The sequence below is a fragment of the Stenella coeruleoalba genome, assembly GCF_951394435.1.
Source record: "Stenella coeruleoalba genome assembly, chromosome: 3".
Lineage (NCBI taxonomy): Eukaryota > Metazoa > Chordata > Mammalia > Artiodactyla > Delphinidae > Stenella > Stenella coeruleoalba.
Window position 1 is genome coordinate 131373966 of NC_137148.1, and position 17254 is coordinate 131391219.

At 37.2% G+C, this 17254-nt stretch overlaps 1 protein-coding gene across 23 annotated transcripts in view; it reads left to right on the forward strand.

The window, feature by feature from the left end:
• The window catches only part of SGCD (sarcoglycan delta), a 1717585-nt gene that overhangs the window by 1078885 nt on the left and 621446 nt on the right, over positions 1-17254 (forward strand). The window contains exon 1 of one of the 23 annotated variants that reach the window (XM_079916695.1): positions 10430-10488. The exons of the other annotated variants lie outside the window; for them this stretch is intronic. The gene's annotated coding sequence lies outside the window, so the exon portion shown is untranslated. Of the gene's footprint in view, positions 1-10429; positions 10489-17254 lie in introns of those variants that run through there. 23 annotated transcript variants of the gene reach the window in all.

Below are 17254 nucleotides of genomic sequence, written 5' to 3' on the forward strand. Positions count from 1 at the left end.
TACAAATTCTGAAATTTTTTGTTCTAGTTGTGTGAAAAATGCCAGTGGTAGTTTGATAGGGATTGCATGGAATCTGTAGATTGCTTTGGGTAGTCTAGTCATTTTCACAGTGTTGATTCTTCCAATCCAAGAACATGGTATATCTCTCCATCTATTTGTATCATCGTTAATTTCTTTCATCAGTGTCTTATAATTTTCTGCATACAGGTCTTTTGTCTCCTTAGGTAGGTTTATTCCTAGGTATTTTATTCTTTTTGTTGCAGGGGTAAATGGGAGTGTTTTCTTGATTTCACTTTCAGATTTTTCATCATTAGTGTATAGGAATGCAAGAGATTTCTGTGCATTAATTTTGTCTCCTGCTACTTTACCAAATTCATTGATTAGCTCTAGTAGTTTTCTGGTAGCATCTTTAGGATTCTCTATGTATAGTATCATGTCATCTGCAAACAGTGACAACTTTACTTTTTCTTTTCCGATTTGGATTCCTTTTATTTCTTTTTCTTCTGTGATTGCTGTGGTTAAAACTTCCAAAACTATGTTGAATAATAGTGGTGAGAGCAGGCAACCTTGTCTTGTTCTTGATCTTGGTGGAAATGGTTTCAGTTTTTCACCACTGAGCACGATGTTGGCTATGGGTTTGTCATATATGGTCTTTATTATGTTGCGGTAAGTTCCCTCTATGCCTACTTTCTGGAGGGTTTTTATCATAAATGGGTGTTGAATTTTGTGGAAAGCTTTGTCTGCATCTGTTGAGATTCTCCTTTGGTTGTGTCTCATACCATTTCCAGGGTTTCTGGCTATGCTTAGCATGAATGGAGAATGTAGAAATGGATCTTTGCCATTCTGTCCTAACCAGAAATGTGTTCTATAGTTTTTCATTGTATAATTGTTGATGTGCCAGATTTTTCATCTAAATATATTTCTCCATATCTCACAAACGGATATTTTTTATTATAACTCATCTTGTCATCCAGCCCTTTGCTAGTACCTAATATACTCTGGACTCACAGTTATTAGTAAAAACCTTTATAGAAGAAATTAGGAACACTTATGGTGTCAGTATCAGGCTTATAATTAGACATTTTTATGTATGGTGATGGGCAAACGGGGCCTCTTGAACCTATCTATCATTTTACCAGATCAACAAGTGCCTTCATCACATGGGTAGGACACTATCTACATTCTGTGTTGTGTAAAGTCTAAAATTCTTAGAAGCAACAAGAAATGCCATCACTTCCCCAAGAGGAATGGGTGGCTTCCTCCTCATTTTTCTAAAGTTTTTTAAAATGTATGCTAGAATTACATAAAATAGATTTGTGGAATCACTGACTCTCTATCTCTTTCATGCTGCTTTTGTCACTCCTATAAAACTTTTAAAGAAGTTAAACTTGACAAATGTTTGTACCTTTTTGTGATGTTTGCAGCCACACTATGTGTGTCTTCTGAGTCATTAGTAAGTTGAAATAGTAATATCAACCCTTTTAAGTTTCCGGCTAGAACTAATCTATAATCTAAAGGTATTAGACTATCTCCATTTTCTAGGGGCTGGAGATGAAAAGCCAAGGAAAAATGAAGAGGTTTGAAAAGATATGGCATAGGAAACTAATTAAATATATGAAATAAATAGTATATGACTATTTAAAAGAAAAAAGTAAATCTGTCTATGCTGGAATAGGAAGATGACCATGATATAGTAAGTGAATAAAACAGAGTCGCCGAAGTGCATATAGAAAATGAACTTCCATATTTGTTCACATATCCACTAAGATCTAAGACAACCCCTAATGATCCTACATTGTGTTTATAATTCCCACCCCTTAGGTATGGGCTGGCCTAGTGACCTGCTTCTAACCAACAGTATATGTCTAAGACAATGGAACGTCCCCACTATGATTAAGATACAAGAAATTGTTACTTTTGTCTTGCTAGCAGACTTTCTCTATTGATTGCCCTTTAATGGCTTTGATAAAGCAAACTGCTCTATGTAGAGATGCACATGGGAAGGAAGTCAAATAGCCTGCAAGAAACTGAATCCTGCCAATAACCACAAGAGCTTGGAAGTAGATTATTAACTCAGTTAAATTTCAGATGAGACCCCAATCCTGACCAACATCTTAATTACATTACAACCTTGTAAAAGATGATTAAACAGAGGAACCCAGTTAAGCTGTGCCTAGATCTCTGCCCAATTACAATTGTGAGATAATGAAAGTGTGTTGTTTTTAAACCACTGAGTTCGTAGTCATTTGTTATATAGCGATAGATAACTAATACACCCACCTGTTTTTTATATTAGTATGTACAGTGAGAAAGTTGTCAATTTTTACTTTATACTTTTCTATGTGGTAAAGATTTTCATAAGACTATTACTTCTGTGTCACAGTACATTTACATATGGCCTATTCCATGTATGTGTGTATTCTCCGCTTGCCTCTAATCTGCATAGCCCTGTATTGAAGCAAAATAATCTACAAATGATGCCTTAACATAGTACTGCAGAATAATGGCAACTAAATGGGGGGGGGAAGAATCTAAAACAACAGTTTATTTTGCGAAGTTGTTTACATGAGAGTGTTCCTACGTTAAGTAATGGGACAACTTAGCGTGCTGACCAATCTAGAACCAAAGAAAAGATATTTATTGTTTTAATGCCTTAGGAAGCCAACAAAGAATAGAATTGGCTTAAAAGAGAAAAAGCATGAAAATACATTTTGTTTGTTATACTTTATCATAGTGTTACGTCCTGGGATTGTCAAAACATTAATCATTATATGACGTCTCTAGTATGTGTATATGTGAATGTTTGTATTTTTAAATTTATTTCTTTGCCATAAATAGGTAGCGTTAGGCATCTGTATACCTCATAGAATCTCTTCCTCTTGTCATCAGAAATCCAAGAATAACGATTATTCTGGTATCTAATTATTTAGCTTCTTCATTTTTCCTATTACAAAAATGATATTTATTTATCATATTTATTGAGCAACCTATAAGGGAGGGGTGATAGAAAGATGGGCTCTGCTGGGAATTGAGATTTTTTTCAAGAAATTCTTTAAATACCTTTGTTTTTTTCAAAGTGATGCGTACACTAGTAGATAGGGCAAAGACTGCCATAGTCTACCTTGATTTTAGAGGCAAAACACTGGAAATCTAATTGCATTCAGAAGAATGATGATAGGTGGGTCCCTTGAGGCTTCAATTGGACATTTTGCTATGATGCAGCATGCGTCATTTCCGGGTAATCAGTATAAGGCACACAGGATGAAATCTTTATATGTCCTTACAGTGAAATCTCTAATTTCGTGTAGGTCTTACCTCACAGCTGTGCCGTGAGGGGAACAGGAATATGTTCGAAGCTAGGGAAGGCTGTGGGTATGGAGGAGGGAATCTTGTTTTAGCACAGAGATGATGTACAGAGTATAGGAATGTACCTTTTCCTGAACTAAAGAAGTTCTCCTTTGCCGAATCCTTATTTCTCCTTTGAGTTACTTATAAATGTCTGTATCTTTTATATTTGAAAGTGAAAGTAAGTCTACCATTGTGCCATTTCAGTAAACGTACTTTAATTACTTAAATCGCACAGCAGTATTTTTTACCAGTTTGTCTCCTTCTTTGGCACATTTACTGAAAGACATTGTAGGTTGTAGCTGAAATTCAAACTGTAAAGTCCGATATTTTAGAGACGTTTTGAAAATCAGATACAAAATGTAATGGATAAAAAAGATTCAAAGATAATCTTAGAGTAGAACCATAAATTCTTTGATTAAGTTACAGTTTCTACAAATGTGCAGTATGATTTACCCACTTTGGTGCCTCCAACTTTCTCTCTCTTTTTCTTTCTCTGTCTCTCTGTCTGCCTCTTTCTCTCTCTGTATAAAAAAAAACTGTGTGTATGAGTTGGTGTTGCCTATAGTGTAAGCAATGAGAGCTTATAACCTCACAGAATTTTTAGTTCTCTTCATCATATTCATAGCTCTATTACTACTAGGGCTTTGAACAGTCCTAGCCCATGTTCAATAACTATTTGTGGAATAAATGTTACAGAAATAGTTAAGTTTCTTTGAAAAAAATTTCTGTGGCCAAAATTAAAAAAAAAAAAATGTTGAGTGTCTTTCCTTGGTAGTCTAAGGTAGAAGAAAATTAGAATGTTGCTAATATATCAGAATGTTTACGACACCTTCCAGTTTACCCCAACTTCCATTGACTACGCTGTTATAACTCTATCCAGTGATTAATTTGCTCTCCAGATGCAAATAAAGATTTCTTGATTGTTCGTTCATGTGAGAGAATGTGTGATATGCTGGAAAGGGCATGGTTTAGTTGATTGCCTGGAATTTGTCAACATTTTAGAAGGATTCTTTCATTTTTTTTTTCATATTTTAAGCTGATAGATATATATTTTAACATCTTTATTGGTCTTTCATGGTTTTTGATTTTTCCTAACTTGAGGAGGCTGTTGTCTAGATGTCTTTTTTCAGTGAGATTGTTCTACATGTTGTGAGATGTTGGGTGGCTCAAGCCTGCCGATGTGTACATCCAGATCCTAGCAGTTTCTGAGACATTTTTCAGAAGTCACACGTGTAAAATAATGTTGATGTTTGTTTGCTCAGCAGTATTACGTCCAATTCTGTGGTCCCCTGCAATGCTGGTGCTTTGTCTAATAAAATAGACCGTTTGTTTTATTTCTTTTTCATAAAGCAGTTATAGTTTATATGGAGTAATACATAAGCTTTTAAATAACATTTCTTTCAGAAACTCAGTGAGAGCCCACTATTGTATATGTTTAATTTTTTCCCCTCTATCACAGTCTTCTCTTTTAAACATTTATAGTTCAAAAAAGAAAAGAACCATGTTGGATTAAATGGTATTTTTCCAACAGTGTTCAACATGTTTTACCAAGCAAAATGTGGATTATTAGTTCATACAAAGGCCATATCTATGCTTTAATTTGTTATAAGGTTTGTGTGCAATTCCTATTAGTAATCACTATAAAAGATTCATTAATTAGATTGGATTCTCTAGATTTGGTAAATTTTAGCTACTTCTAGATAAATCTCAAGGTCTGACTGCTACTACAAATCTAGTTTCCCATGATGTCAGAATAATTAGCCGAGTTGGATAGAAAGTAATGTGTAAGCCTCCACTTCTATCCTAGCCTCCATAAATGAAAATGAAAGATTGGTCCATAGGATGTCATGACCAGTTCTGATGCTGAATAGTATTATTCTGCTGTGGGTGGTGGAAAGTTATTTTGATATTACAGAGAACTGTTTCGTTTGTAATCTCAGGGTTTGAAAATCCTTTTAATACTTAGCAGGCCATAAGTAAATGCTGTACACATTGATTCATGTCTTTATGTCTTAGTTTAACACAATAAAAAATTAAATGTTTTCATTTTAGTGATGGGATATAAAAATCTATATGGTCTCTTTCTCCTATGTAGAAATAGCCTCTGTCTTTTCATAGACAAATAATATAACATTGCTTTAATATTGAATAAAAAAGAACCAAAGTGTAATTTAAACCTAATCTGATGGTTTTAGACCCCATCCCTCAGCAAAACTCCATCATAATGAATGATATATGAAGTATTCCACAGCAGTCTTAGAAGATGCATTTATGATGATATATTAGGTTTGAAATTACTGCAGAAAATCTCTAAGATCATCCAGCCCATTTGGAAATGTTTCAGGGAATCAGCTAAGGTGGAATATTGTTTTACTTTCCGGAAGACTTGTAGACATTCACAGAATAATTTAAATCTCTCTTAGAAAGTGCACAGACTCGCTTTTCATTACATATTAATATGGCCCTAATTGCTTTATAACCATTAACAATTAAATTCTATTATTTAAAGTGTGCGTGCATAAATACATGCTTAATATTTTGATTTTTTTTCCTGTGTATAAAAACACTTGCTTAAAATATTAACAAATACAATGACCCAAGCCCTTTTGAAGGCATTCTTATTTTATAATGCATTATTGAGTATTAATTAAAGACTGTTTGCTAGTCATCCCTCGTTAGGTCACAAATTAATGGAATTTTTCTCTGGACAAGATACTGGTTAAACTTACTCCGTATTAGAGAAATTTTATAAGCCTTTCACGTTACATGAGAATACAGCTAAATTGTAGTCTGCACGAAAACTCAGAGTAAATTCCATGGGAATTCTTTAGGTGCAAATCAGTCTCATACTAATTGTACTAACTTGGATTTGCATAATGCTTGATCATTTTCATAGCTCTTTCTTATCCCAGTTTCGCATCTGATCTTCACACTATGCCCAAGAGGGTAGTAGCATGGGTAGTATAATCTTTAATTTGTAAGCCCCCTTGTTCAGTTGCAGTCTAAGAGGAATCTGCCTAATACTGAATCCCATTTCAGAGACAAGGTTCAAGTGTACTGGCTGGACTTTTTCCTTGTATTATTCTGGTTTTATGTCACACACTCATTGGTGACTTCTGTGCTTTTGATTGTGTTCTGTGGTTATTTTTATGCCAATATCTAAATGGAGTTATGAATAAATTTTTCATTGAAGAATTTGATTTTTACATTGCAGCAAGTCTTCTCTTTAAAGAATTGTATTGAGTCATCAAGTGTCCAATTTGCTGTGAATAACAGGTATTATTATAAAATAGTAAGGCATAAATGGTAACGTCTTGGTTCTTTCCAGAGCAAGTCCTGGATTTGATTGTTTTGCTCTGTGGCTTAGCAAATTTTTTATCTTTCTGAAAGTTGGTTTCTTCATCTTTAAAAAGGAGATAATGCTCATTCATGTTTTATTCAGTTCTGAGATTAAATGAGGTAATGCATATAACTATGATACAGAATAAACATTAAATAAATGTTAGCCGACTCTAATCCTTCCTTTTTAAAAATTAATTAAATAATTAATTTATTTTTGGCTGCATTGGGTCTTCGTTGCTGCGCATGGGCTTTCTCTAGCTGCGGCGAGCGGGGGCTACTCTTCGTTACAGTGCGCGTTGTGGTGGCTTCTCTTGTTGCAGAGCGCGGGCTCTAGGCACACGGGCTTAGCTGCTCCACAGCATGTGGGATCCTCCTGGACCAGGGATCGATCCTGTGCCCCCTGCATTGGCAGGAGGATTCCTAACTACCGCACCACCAGGGAAGCCCTAATCCTTCCCTTTTTAAAATGCATTTTAACCTAGGAAGGAAGAAGTAATGTGGAATATTGTACAGATAGAGAAAGTATTTTACACATTTTCATGTAGTACAATAAAAACAAGTAACCTGCCGAGAATATGTGTACCTTTCTAATATAAAGCAGTGAACAAACTTGTTTTTAATTTTTGGGCAGAGTTATGAAACCAATTAGCTTTGTAATATATATTCAGCTTTAATGGGCACATAAATAATTAATGTTATTGCCTTTGTAAATTTAGCTTTTCAGTTATAAATTAACGTAATTAAAACAGTAGTGTTTCAGTATGCATTCTAATAGCCAAATTTAAATCAAGCAATTAAACTGTAGGTTTTCCGCACCAAATGAGCTCAGCTCAAAATGAAACAGACGACAGACATAAATTTGTTTTTTCATGGTCAGGTTCATTACAACAACATGAAAGAAAATACTTGCAGTACGTGTAATCAAGTAAATTATTCTGAGCAGCACTTATATATTTTAAATTGTTTTTCTGGGTCTTCTACCTTACATTCAGAACTTAAACACTATCGTTTCTTGTTCTCTTCCTGAGGAATGATCTCTCCTTGTGAAGGATCACATAGGATTTCGTCAGAATGTTATTGTGCTGGTAACTACGTGTACTGATCCAAATCTCTGAAGATGATCTACTTGTGTGTAGGGACAGGACCTCAAAACCAGAGTTGAGATCATTTAAATGAAAGGTTAGCCATTTCTCGTGACTTGGACTTGAAAGGCTAGCTGTGTGAAAATTGAGATTGTGTGCAAGTGATGATGGAGAAAAAGGGCCGAGGGGAGCATGGCTGTTCTCTCGAATCTAGAATCTGTTCTCTAGAATCATTTAGAATTCTCTAAAATGAATGCAGAAAGGTATAAAGCAGTAGCTAGTATTCTCCCTGAGATGTGAAACAGGTGTATTTTTTTCCTCTTTGAAATCAGCTCTGTGGAGCACTATCAAACAGATTTTAATCTAAAACAATACGTTTTGCGACTACATTGTTCCAAACTGAATGAGTAGAAAATGGGACCTCCTATGTGGGAATAATTGAACTACAGACATTTTTAATCTTTGAGAAATACTGGTATGTAATTAAACACGCACTGACTAATGATCCATATTGAACTGTTCACCACTTAGAAAAGCAGTACTAAAAGTATTACAATTCTGGAACATATTAGAAGGGACACATGTATCCCATAAATCCCTTTTTTGGGGACAGATACTGCTGCTTCTCTTTCTTGCCCACTGACATGTCTGTAAAGTGAATCCCCCTTTTAGTGATGTTGAATACGTGAAAACACGATATTTTGGCATTTTTCTTTAATTTGTTCAGTCTTTCCTAATGCATTATTTTAGTGTATCCAATATCTTAAGGTGAAGAGACTTAAGTTATTTTTTAATAATTTTTAGAAAACGTGTATCCTATTGCTTATGCTTTTGGGGGGTGGTTTACAGCATGTATTTCTTAACCTTGACGTTTGATCTCTGAAGAAAGGGTTCTTGTTGGCCTACATAGAATTGAGAGTTTTTCTGAGATACGTGATCACCCCACTTCATTTTTCTGCCCAGAATTATTTTTTGTCTTTTCAAAGTCACTGCCCATTACTTGTGGTGTCTGTTATGAATACTTAAAAGCAAATAAAGCTGGTAGTTACAACTAACTTAGAATACTTATCATTCTAGGAGACAGGCAGTAGCTACCTCACTAGCCTAAGTAGCCTATCGGTTCACTTTGGAGTAAGACTTATGGCTAGTGGTTCTAAATCTCTTTTTGTATTAGAAGCTGTAGGCCCTTTTCCTTAGAGAAAATGCAAATAACAACACATTTTTCATCAAGTGAAAGGAGTCCATGGAACCCCTAGCAGCCCATCCATGGTTTCAGTTTGAAACCTCTGAATAATGAGTTGCCAAGACTGGCAGTTCTCACTTTATTATTCTGTTCTAATTCAGTAGTTCTCTGTCAAAATATGCTTCTAAATTAGATTCTGCCATTGGTCCCTATTTGGTCATATTAATTTAAATTTGTGTAATATCCACTTTGCAAAATGTAGTCATTCTTCAAAGTTAAGCCGATTACCCCCTCTTCCATGAAGCGCTCTGTCTTCCACGTAACCTCAAGTCAACCAAAAGTAGTTAACCTTTGCCTCTGTCATGCCCACTCTCGATCCCACTTTATGGATTATGGATGTGTCTTTTGTGCAAGTTAATATCTTCTGCCATATTATAGTGGTATTTGCACCACTATTTTTATGCCTTCCTGCCTTCCGCCCTCCCTCCTTCCTTTCCTCTTTACCCCCTTCCTTCCTTCCTTCCTTCTTTCCTTCCTCCCTCCCTCCCTTCCTTCCTTCCACTCCTTCCACTCTTTTCTTTTCTTTTTCTTTGTGGCCGCACCATGTGGCTTGCGGGACCTTAGTTCCCAGACCAGGGATTGGACACATGCCCTTGGCAGTGAAAGCACAGAGTCCTAACCACTGGACTGCCAGGGAATTCCTTGCACCACTATTTTTCAACTTACTCTATGAAAACAGCAAGTCCACTTTTTCCACATATTTTTATTGGTTTACATGGTGTTTATGATATTGTAGAAACAAGCACTTTTGTAAGCAAGAATAACTGAGATAAACAGGTTTGGGAACAAACATAGTTGCCTCTTGGTATGTGTACCACTCAACTGATTGGGCTAGAAATGTACGAGATGTAAGAAAGTAGGCCATTAGCTTCAATTGACATGGACACTCATTATATATCTTGTAAAAAGTATGAAGAATGTTGTCTAATTTGGTAAGTGGGTGTATTGTAGGCCACATGTTTCATTTTAATAATGTTAGTTTCAAAATTGTAACAATTACTTTGTACTGTCTGCATCCCATAACGTCTAATAATGTTAAAATATCTTTGTAAGGCACTTATTGTAGGTTTTAAGAGTTTTGCTATGGATTCAGTGGCTGAGAACTCTTGTCTCTTAATAATAATACAACTTTGGACAAGCTATTTAACTTTTAAGGCTGAATTTTCTCAACTAAAATGGGACTAATACTTGTAACCAGGTGTAGTTTTTTTATGTGATTGGTTGCCTTACACATATAGCAAGCATTCAATAAATGTGATCAATTATAAATAATGAAAGTTCTTAGGTATTTACTTTTCATATACTGTCTGGAATATATCTTTATGGTATGTTCTTTTCTGTCTTTGGAACAGCCTTGTAAAACTCCTAATCTTACTTCCTTTAAGGATATTGAGGCCACTGATGGGATCTTTGGCAGTGTTGAGATCCATAGATGGAATTTCTACCAAGCCTTGTTGCCTTTCTTAAGCAAAGGTAATGCTTTTATTCAATAAATTTTGTAAAGCTTTATAGCTACAAACATGGATAGAAACTCATGGATACGAGGGTTGATCATGTTCAGTATTTAGCTTCACTGAGAGTGAGACAAGCCAACACAGAAGCCCTTAAAATGCACCACACTTTACTTTGGGTTTGTGTTACCTTTTCCAATGCATGAAGAGTGCATGGAGAAATGGGAAACTTCAAAAATGGCTCCTCTGTACTGTTCTACTTACCTCCCTCCAATAACAGCAATAATGCTGCTAAATCCTCTGTGAGTGTGGGCAACAGTGCGCTGGTTACCAGCTCTCAGAAAGGAAAACCCTTATTTGAAAGCATTTGCTGGTGTTCAGGGAAAAAGTATTCCCAACCTGCCTGATTTCAAGTTACCAACGATTTAACACCCAGCTCACAAAATTCCTGAAAATGGAACATGTAGCTCTCGCTAGCTGGCTTCGACATACCACTGGAAAATCCTTTGATCTCATCGCTCAGAGGAGTCTTCATCACTGTGGTTGCTTGCTTTCTTGGGATGTAAAAACTCCATTTTTTGGACACATGCTTTCTTCCCTCTTCTCCCTTCACGTCTTACCTTCTGGCTTCATCTTCTTTTCAGCCCCTGTGCAGATCGCAGTCATTCAGTTTTGTTTAGTTCTTCTCTGATTTCTCTCTAGTGGGGGTGTTACAGTAGGCACGTGGACTGGGAGGGTAGGGGGGAGCCATGCCAGCTAGAAGTCTTGCTCTCTCCTTAATTCTAAAACTAGCTTTATCTGTTTAACTCTTTCATGTAGCTTGCACAGCTCTGTGTGGTCTCATCCCAGTTGATTTTTCCACTGTGATTGCTTATAATATTCCATCCTAAAAACGTGTATCTCATTCATTCATATGAATCCATATGAGACTTCCTTAGGTTCCTTGAAAACATAGCATGCTCTCTTCCAGGCTCTCCTGTGCAGTGTTTTCTGTGTAGAAATACCTTCACATCTCTTTCTCTCTTCTTATGCTTTAGTCAGCTCTATACTCTTCAACCTCAGATAGCAGCCCCTCTTTCTCTAATACCCCAGGTGGAGGTTATCCCTCCCTGATAACCCATAGGGCCTGTATTTACTCTGCTAAATCACTTATCACCCACTGTCTGACTTACTGTCAACACAGTGACACGTGTTTCAAAGGCACTCCAAATGGGGAACCTTGGTTTGGGGGAATGCCTATGGATTAGGAGCTAGGAGATCTTGCATCATTTGGTACACGTCAGATCTCTAAGATGCAGTTTTCCTCTTTACACAACCTTATGTGTGTGTCTATTTCTGCATTATCTGGAGCTACTAACTCCAGGGTGTTGGGGGGGGTCAGTGGCACAATGTAATATTGAACATATCCCTTTGTGTCTGGTTTAATACATGAGAAGCAGTTCAGTGCCGTGGCTATGAGGGTGGCTTCTAGAGCCTAATCGCCTTGATTCAAATCCAGCACTGCTACTTTGGGCAAGTTCCTTGTTTTCCCCACTTGTGAAGTGGAGGTTATAATAGAACCTTCCTAATAAGCTAGTTAAGAAGAAATGAGTCAATGCATATGAATGGGACTTTGATTTGATCATTACTTTGACTGATACTTCCTTTTTCCTATTCACAGACTTCTGTAAGGCTTTATTTCTTCCCTTGCAATTGTATATAATGGCCATATTTCCACGTTAGCTTATTTGTCTCAGTTCCTATCCAAAAAAAATCCGAAATATCATCTCCAACAAGAATTAAGAAAATACTTTTCACTCACCTATAGTGTCTGTTCGTTACAGCACACTTTGTGGAATTCTTTCCCAGGGTTCTGGGAGACTGTACACCATTGGGTTGGTTATTAGCATCAGCATAATGAATTTCAGAAAGCACGAAGCAGTTTCTTGTTCTCCTATTTCCTCCCCAAAATGAGCTTTTTTTCATGTACATTGGCAATTTTTTTTCAAATAAGTACTCTCTCCTCCATATCCAAGATAACTTTTCAACTTATTATAATGATTTGTTCCATTCTAAGGGATAATTATAAGTAATGTTTTATTTTTAGAGTAATATCCAGTCATTTTCAGAAGCTGGAACTTGTCATAAAATCATTGAAAGATAAGTAATGTTCTTCTAACTACTCCAGGAGAGGGGCTCAATTGATTCCAGCTCTGCTTGAGAAGTGAGTTAAGCATCCAGGTTGCCAGCTTGTATATGGGGTGAGGATAAATATATTGTGAACAGTCTTGAGATTTTGGGTGGGTGGTGGGGGCAGAATGAGAGAGAGAAAATTGAAATGAGAAAAAAGTATTAGAAAATATGATCCCAGCAAAGAGGATATATTTCCACTGTTAAAGGAAGGAAGGGAGTTAATATCCATGGAAAATCTGGAACATTCCTGCACCAGTGAACCCAACTTCCGCATGAATGAGAAAAAAGAGGAGACTCCAAGTCATCCAGAAAATCTCTTTCTGAGGGTTTGTGGGGTAGAGATCGTACTTTGTATTTCCAATATGCCTAAGACCCTGAGGCCAGAAGGAACATGGCTCTTCACGGTAAAGGGAAGGCGGCCAGCATGGCTGGTGCACATTGAGTAGGTGGAAGTGTATGATCTGAGATGAGACTGGTGAAATAAGGGCCAGGTCTCAGAAAATCTTCTAAACCACGGTAAGGATTTGGTATTTTTTCCTAAGGGCAGTGGGAAGTCTTTGAAACATTTTAGGCTGAGTAATAGAAATGGTTTATCTTGAGAAGCTCATTCATGCTACAGGGTAGAGAACGGCTTGAGGTCAGCCAGAGATGAATTGATTAGAGACCAGGTAGAAGTCTGTTATCATCAGGCAAGTGAGAACTGTTTTCAGTGGCTTAGTCTGGAAGAGGTGAGTGGCTCACGGCAGATGGAGAGCTCTCCTTTCACGTGAGAGGCATTGTAGGTAAGCTTCTTGGTGGCAGCTTTGCTTGTTTCTTAGCAAGTTGATGTGTTGCTGTTCATGTGAAAGGACGTAGAAAGGAAGGCAACCACATTTTGTCCTTTCCCAAGTGTGTATTATGTGTGTATACACCTGGGTGCATGCGTGGATGGGTAAAGTGTATAATTTGCCTTAAGTTTATTCGTTAAAACTGGACGCTAGAGGTAGAAATTTCTTTAAGCTTTCCTGTGAGATTGCGAATGAGTTCAAGGGTTTACCCATTTGTTTTCCTTTTGAATAAACCCTTTTCTCCTCTTAGAAATTTTGCAACTTAGAACCTTCAGTAAGTGAAATGTAAAGTTAAGATAGACTTTTTTTAATTTTTACCAAATGGTTCATGGCCGTTTGTGAGCAGCACTTGGTGCCAGACGGCTAAGAACTATCAGGCATTTCTTTAGACTTTAATGTTTTCAGAGAACCTTATGATAAGCGACTAATTTAGCTTCACATTTGCCTGGGAAGAAGGGTGAGGGAAAGCTAATAGCCTGCCATCTAAGGCATGTTTATGTAATTCATAGGGCTCCGTGGATTCTTAATAAATATTAAATAGTAGCTTAGCTTGCGCTGTGGTGGGAAGTACTGTGTTTGGGAAGGCTTAGGATCAGCAAGCCTGTATTTCCCAGAACTTCATATTAGATTTAAGGACTTGTTACTATGATTTTTTTGTGAGTTTGTTTTGAAAATTGAAAACCAGTGTGCTAGACCTGTCACGTATAGTTTTTCTCCTTTCAGTACCCATAGGTATTATTGTACCTCTTTTATGTCATGGGAAACTGAGGCCAGATGAGTAGGTGAATTGCTTAAATTTGAAGAGCAGGGGTTTCGTTCAAAGGTTTGATTGACTCCCTAGGCATTGTTTTGAAGTTAGATCACATCTTTCCTTTCCTGGTTTAGGTAACGAGGCTGTTTCCTTTCCTAGCCAGGTACTTTACTGGCCTGTGATGTGTATCTGTATTGTTTTATAAACTTTCTGTAATCTATTTCTTTTTTCTTTTCTTTTTTAAATTTATTTATTTTATTTTTGGCTCAGTTGGGTCTTCGTTGCAGTGCTTCTCATTGCGGTGGCTTCCCTTGTTGCAGAGCACGGGCTCTAGGTGCATGGGCTCCAGTAGTGGCGCGTGGGCTCAGTAGTTGTAGCTCGCGCGCTCTAGAGCGCAGGCTCAGTAGTTGTGGCGCACGGGCTTAGTTGCTCTGCGACACGTGGGATCTTCCTGGACCAGGGCTTGAACCCGTGTCCCCTGCATTGGCAGGCGATTCTTAACCGCTGCACCACCAGGGAAGTCCCCGTAATCTATTTCTTGATGGGGCCAAATATGTTTCTAAATCTAATTTAATCTTTCTGGTTTCTAATGTGATTTCAATGAAAGCTTATTTCCAATGCAATGGTTTTGCAATTATAGTGGAGCCTCAGCTTATGTGCATTTAATTTACGTAAATTCAACTGTACATGCATGTCAAGTGAAGAGAGAACTATTTAAATAATGCAGAAGATTCTGTCCCCCATTTCATGCAACGAGCACATGCCCCAGAGTAAGAGGCAAGGCTTCATTCTGCTTTTTTCTCTGTCTGTTCCAGACTTTCACATCTCTTATAGGGTGAAGACTTGATCTGAGTGATAATCCATTGTTTAAAAATACTTATTTTTCACACTACCAGGCCCCTAAGATGAGTCTTCACTACACTTGTTTAACAAACAAACAACTGTCTGCTGTAAAACTGAAAGAAATATCTTTTTCCTTTGGATTCATCTATTCATTTAACAAACATTTTATGAGAACTTATTATGTACCATCACTCTTCTAGGTACTAGGAATACTATTGGGAATACAGTGACCTACTAAAAAATTCCCTTCCCTCACAGAACTTACAGCTTAGAGGCTTTTGAAATCTGTAATTTCAGCCTCAACATGCTGCCTTTCTAAGATATTTTTAGAATAACATTGGATATGCATGATTTTCACTTGAGGAGCTGATTTGTTAAACCCATTTGAAGACAGTCTGGCAGTTTCTTACTAAATGCACTCTTGCCTTACGATCCTGCCATCCATCATGCCCCTCCTTGGTATTTGCCCAAAGGAGTTGAAAGCTTAAGTTAGCATGAAAACCTGCACGCAGATGTTTACAGCAGATTTATTCATAACTGCCCAAACTTGGAAGCAACCAAGATGCCCTTTAGTAGGTGACTGGATCAATAAAGTATGGTACATCCAGACAATGTAATATTACTTAGTGCTGAAAAGAAACGAGCTATCAAGCCATAAGAAGACATGGAAAAAACTTAAATGCATATTTCTAAGTGACAGAAGCCAATTTGAAAAGGCTACATACTGTATGAATCCAACTATATGACATTCTGGAAAAGGAAAACTTATGGGAAAAGTAAAAAGATCAGTGGTTGCCAGGGGGTGGTGCGAGGGAGGGATGGATAGATAGAGAACAGAGGATTTCTAGGGCAGGAAACCATTCTGTATGATACTATTATAGTGGATACATTTGTCAAAGTCCATAAAATGTACAACTTCAAGAGTGAACCCTAAGGTACACTCTGGACTTTGGGTGATTTTGATGTGTCAGTGTAGGTTCGTCAGTTGTAACCATTATACCAGTGTGGTGCAGGATGTTGATGGTGGAGGTGGCTGCGCATGTGTGGGGCAGGGAATGTATGGGAACTCTCTATACCTTCTCTTCAATTTTGCTGTCAACCTAAAACTGCTATAATAAAGTCTATATAAAAATAAACTCCTCCTACCCATCTCAAGCTCCCTCACACGAGGCACAACTCCTCCTGTGTCCTATATATTCTTACCAGTTTTCTGATACTAGATAGAAGGCAAGTTGTAGTTTTACCAGGATCATAGAAGTATTTAAGATGCCACATGGTGTGGCTTGGTCTTGAATTCTGGGAACTGAGCATTAGAGACCTGGGTGCTTATTAGCCACCGGACCCCACCCACTTCTGTGTCTCAAGCCACTCTCCTCTCATCTGCAAAATAATATGATTTAATTGGCTGATCCCCATGGCCCTCTCCAATTCTTTTCTTTGTATTCATCTCTAAATATTTCAGTATTCATCGCTAAAAGGTGACATCCTTTTATCAATAGGACGATACCATTAGTACACTGAAGATATTCATGGTTATTTAGTATTATCAAATATCTAGTCACTTTTAAAATTACTGATTTTATTTTTTCTTTGTAAAAAATAGATCCAAATAAAGTTTGTAAATCAAGATCCAAATAAGTTCCATCCTTTAGAATTGACTTGCATGTCTCCTAAGCCTCTTAATCCATGGGTTCCTCATCACTCTCCTCTATTTTCCTTGCACTTTACTTATTGACGACAACCGGGCTGTTTGTCCCGTAGACAGTCCCACAGTCTGGATGTTCTTGATCGTGTCCCTGTGATGTGTATAGCAAAGTTTGTAGTCACCCATATTTCCCATAAGCTAGCAGATCGAATTCAGGTTTTTCTGTTTTTGGCTAGACTACTTCACAAGTGAGACTATGTGCTTCCAGCACGAGGCATGTAAAATTTCTTTCTTTTGTGACCGTAGCAGCCACTGATAATTATTACCGATATCTACTATTTCATTAGGGCTTACGAACTGTTGGTATTCAAATTTTGTTTTTATTTTTGCTACAAATGGAAATTTCTTTTTATCGGTATTTGATTATAGGTCACAAGGAAAGGCAGGACAAAAGCATGATTTTATTTTATTTGCCATTTTCAAAATATTGATTTGGTTCTCTATTACCCTCCACTTGTGACCCATGGGGTCCTTTTTTTTTTCTTAGTAT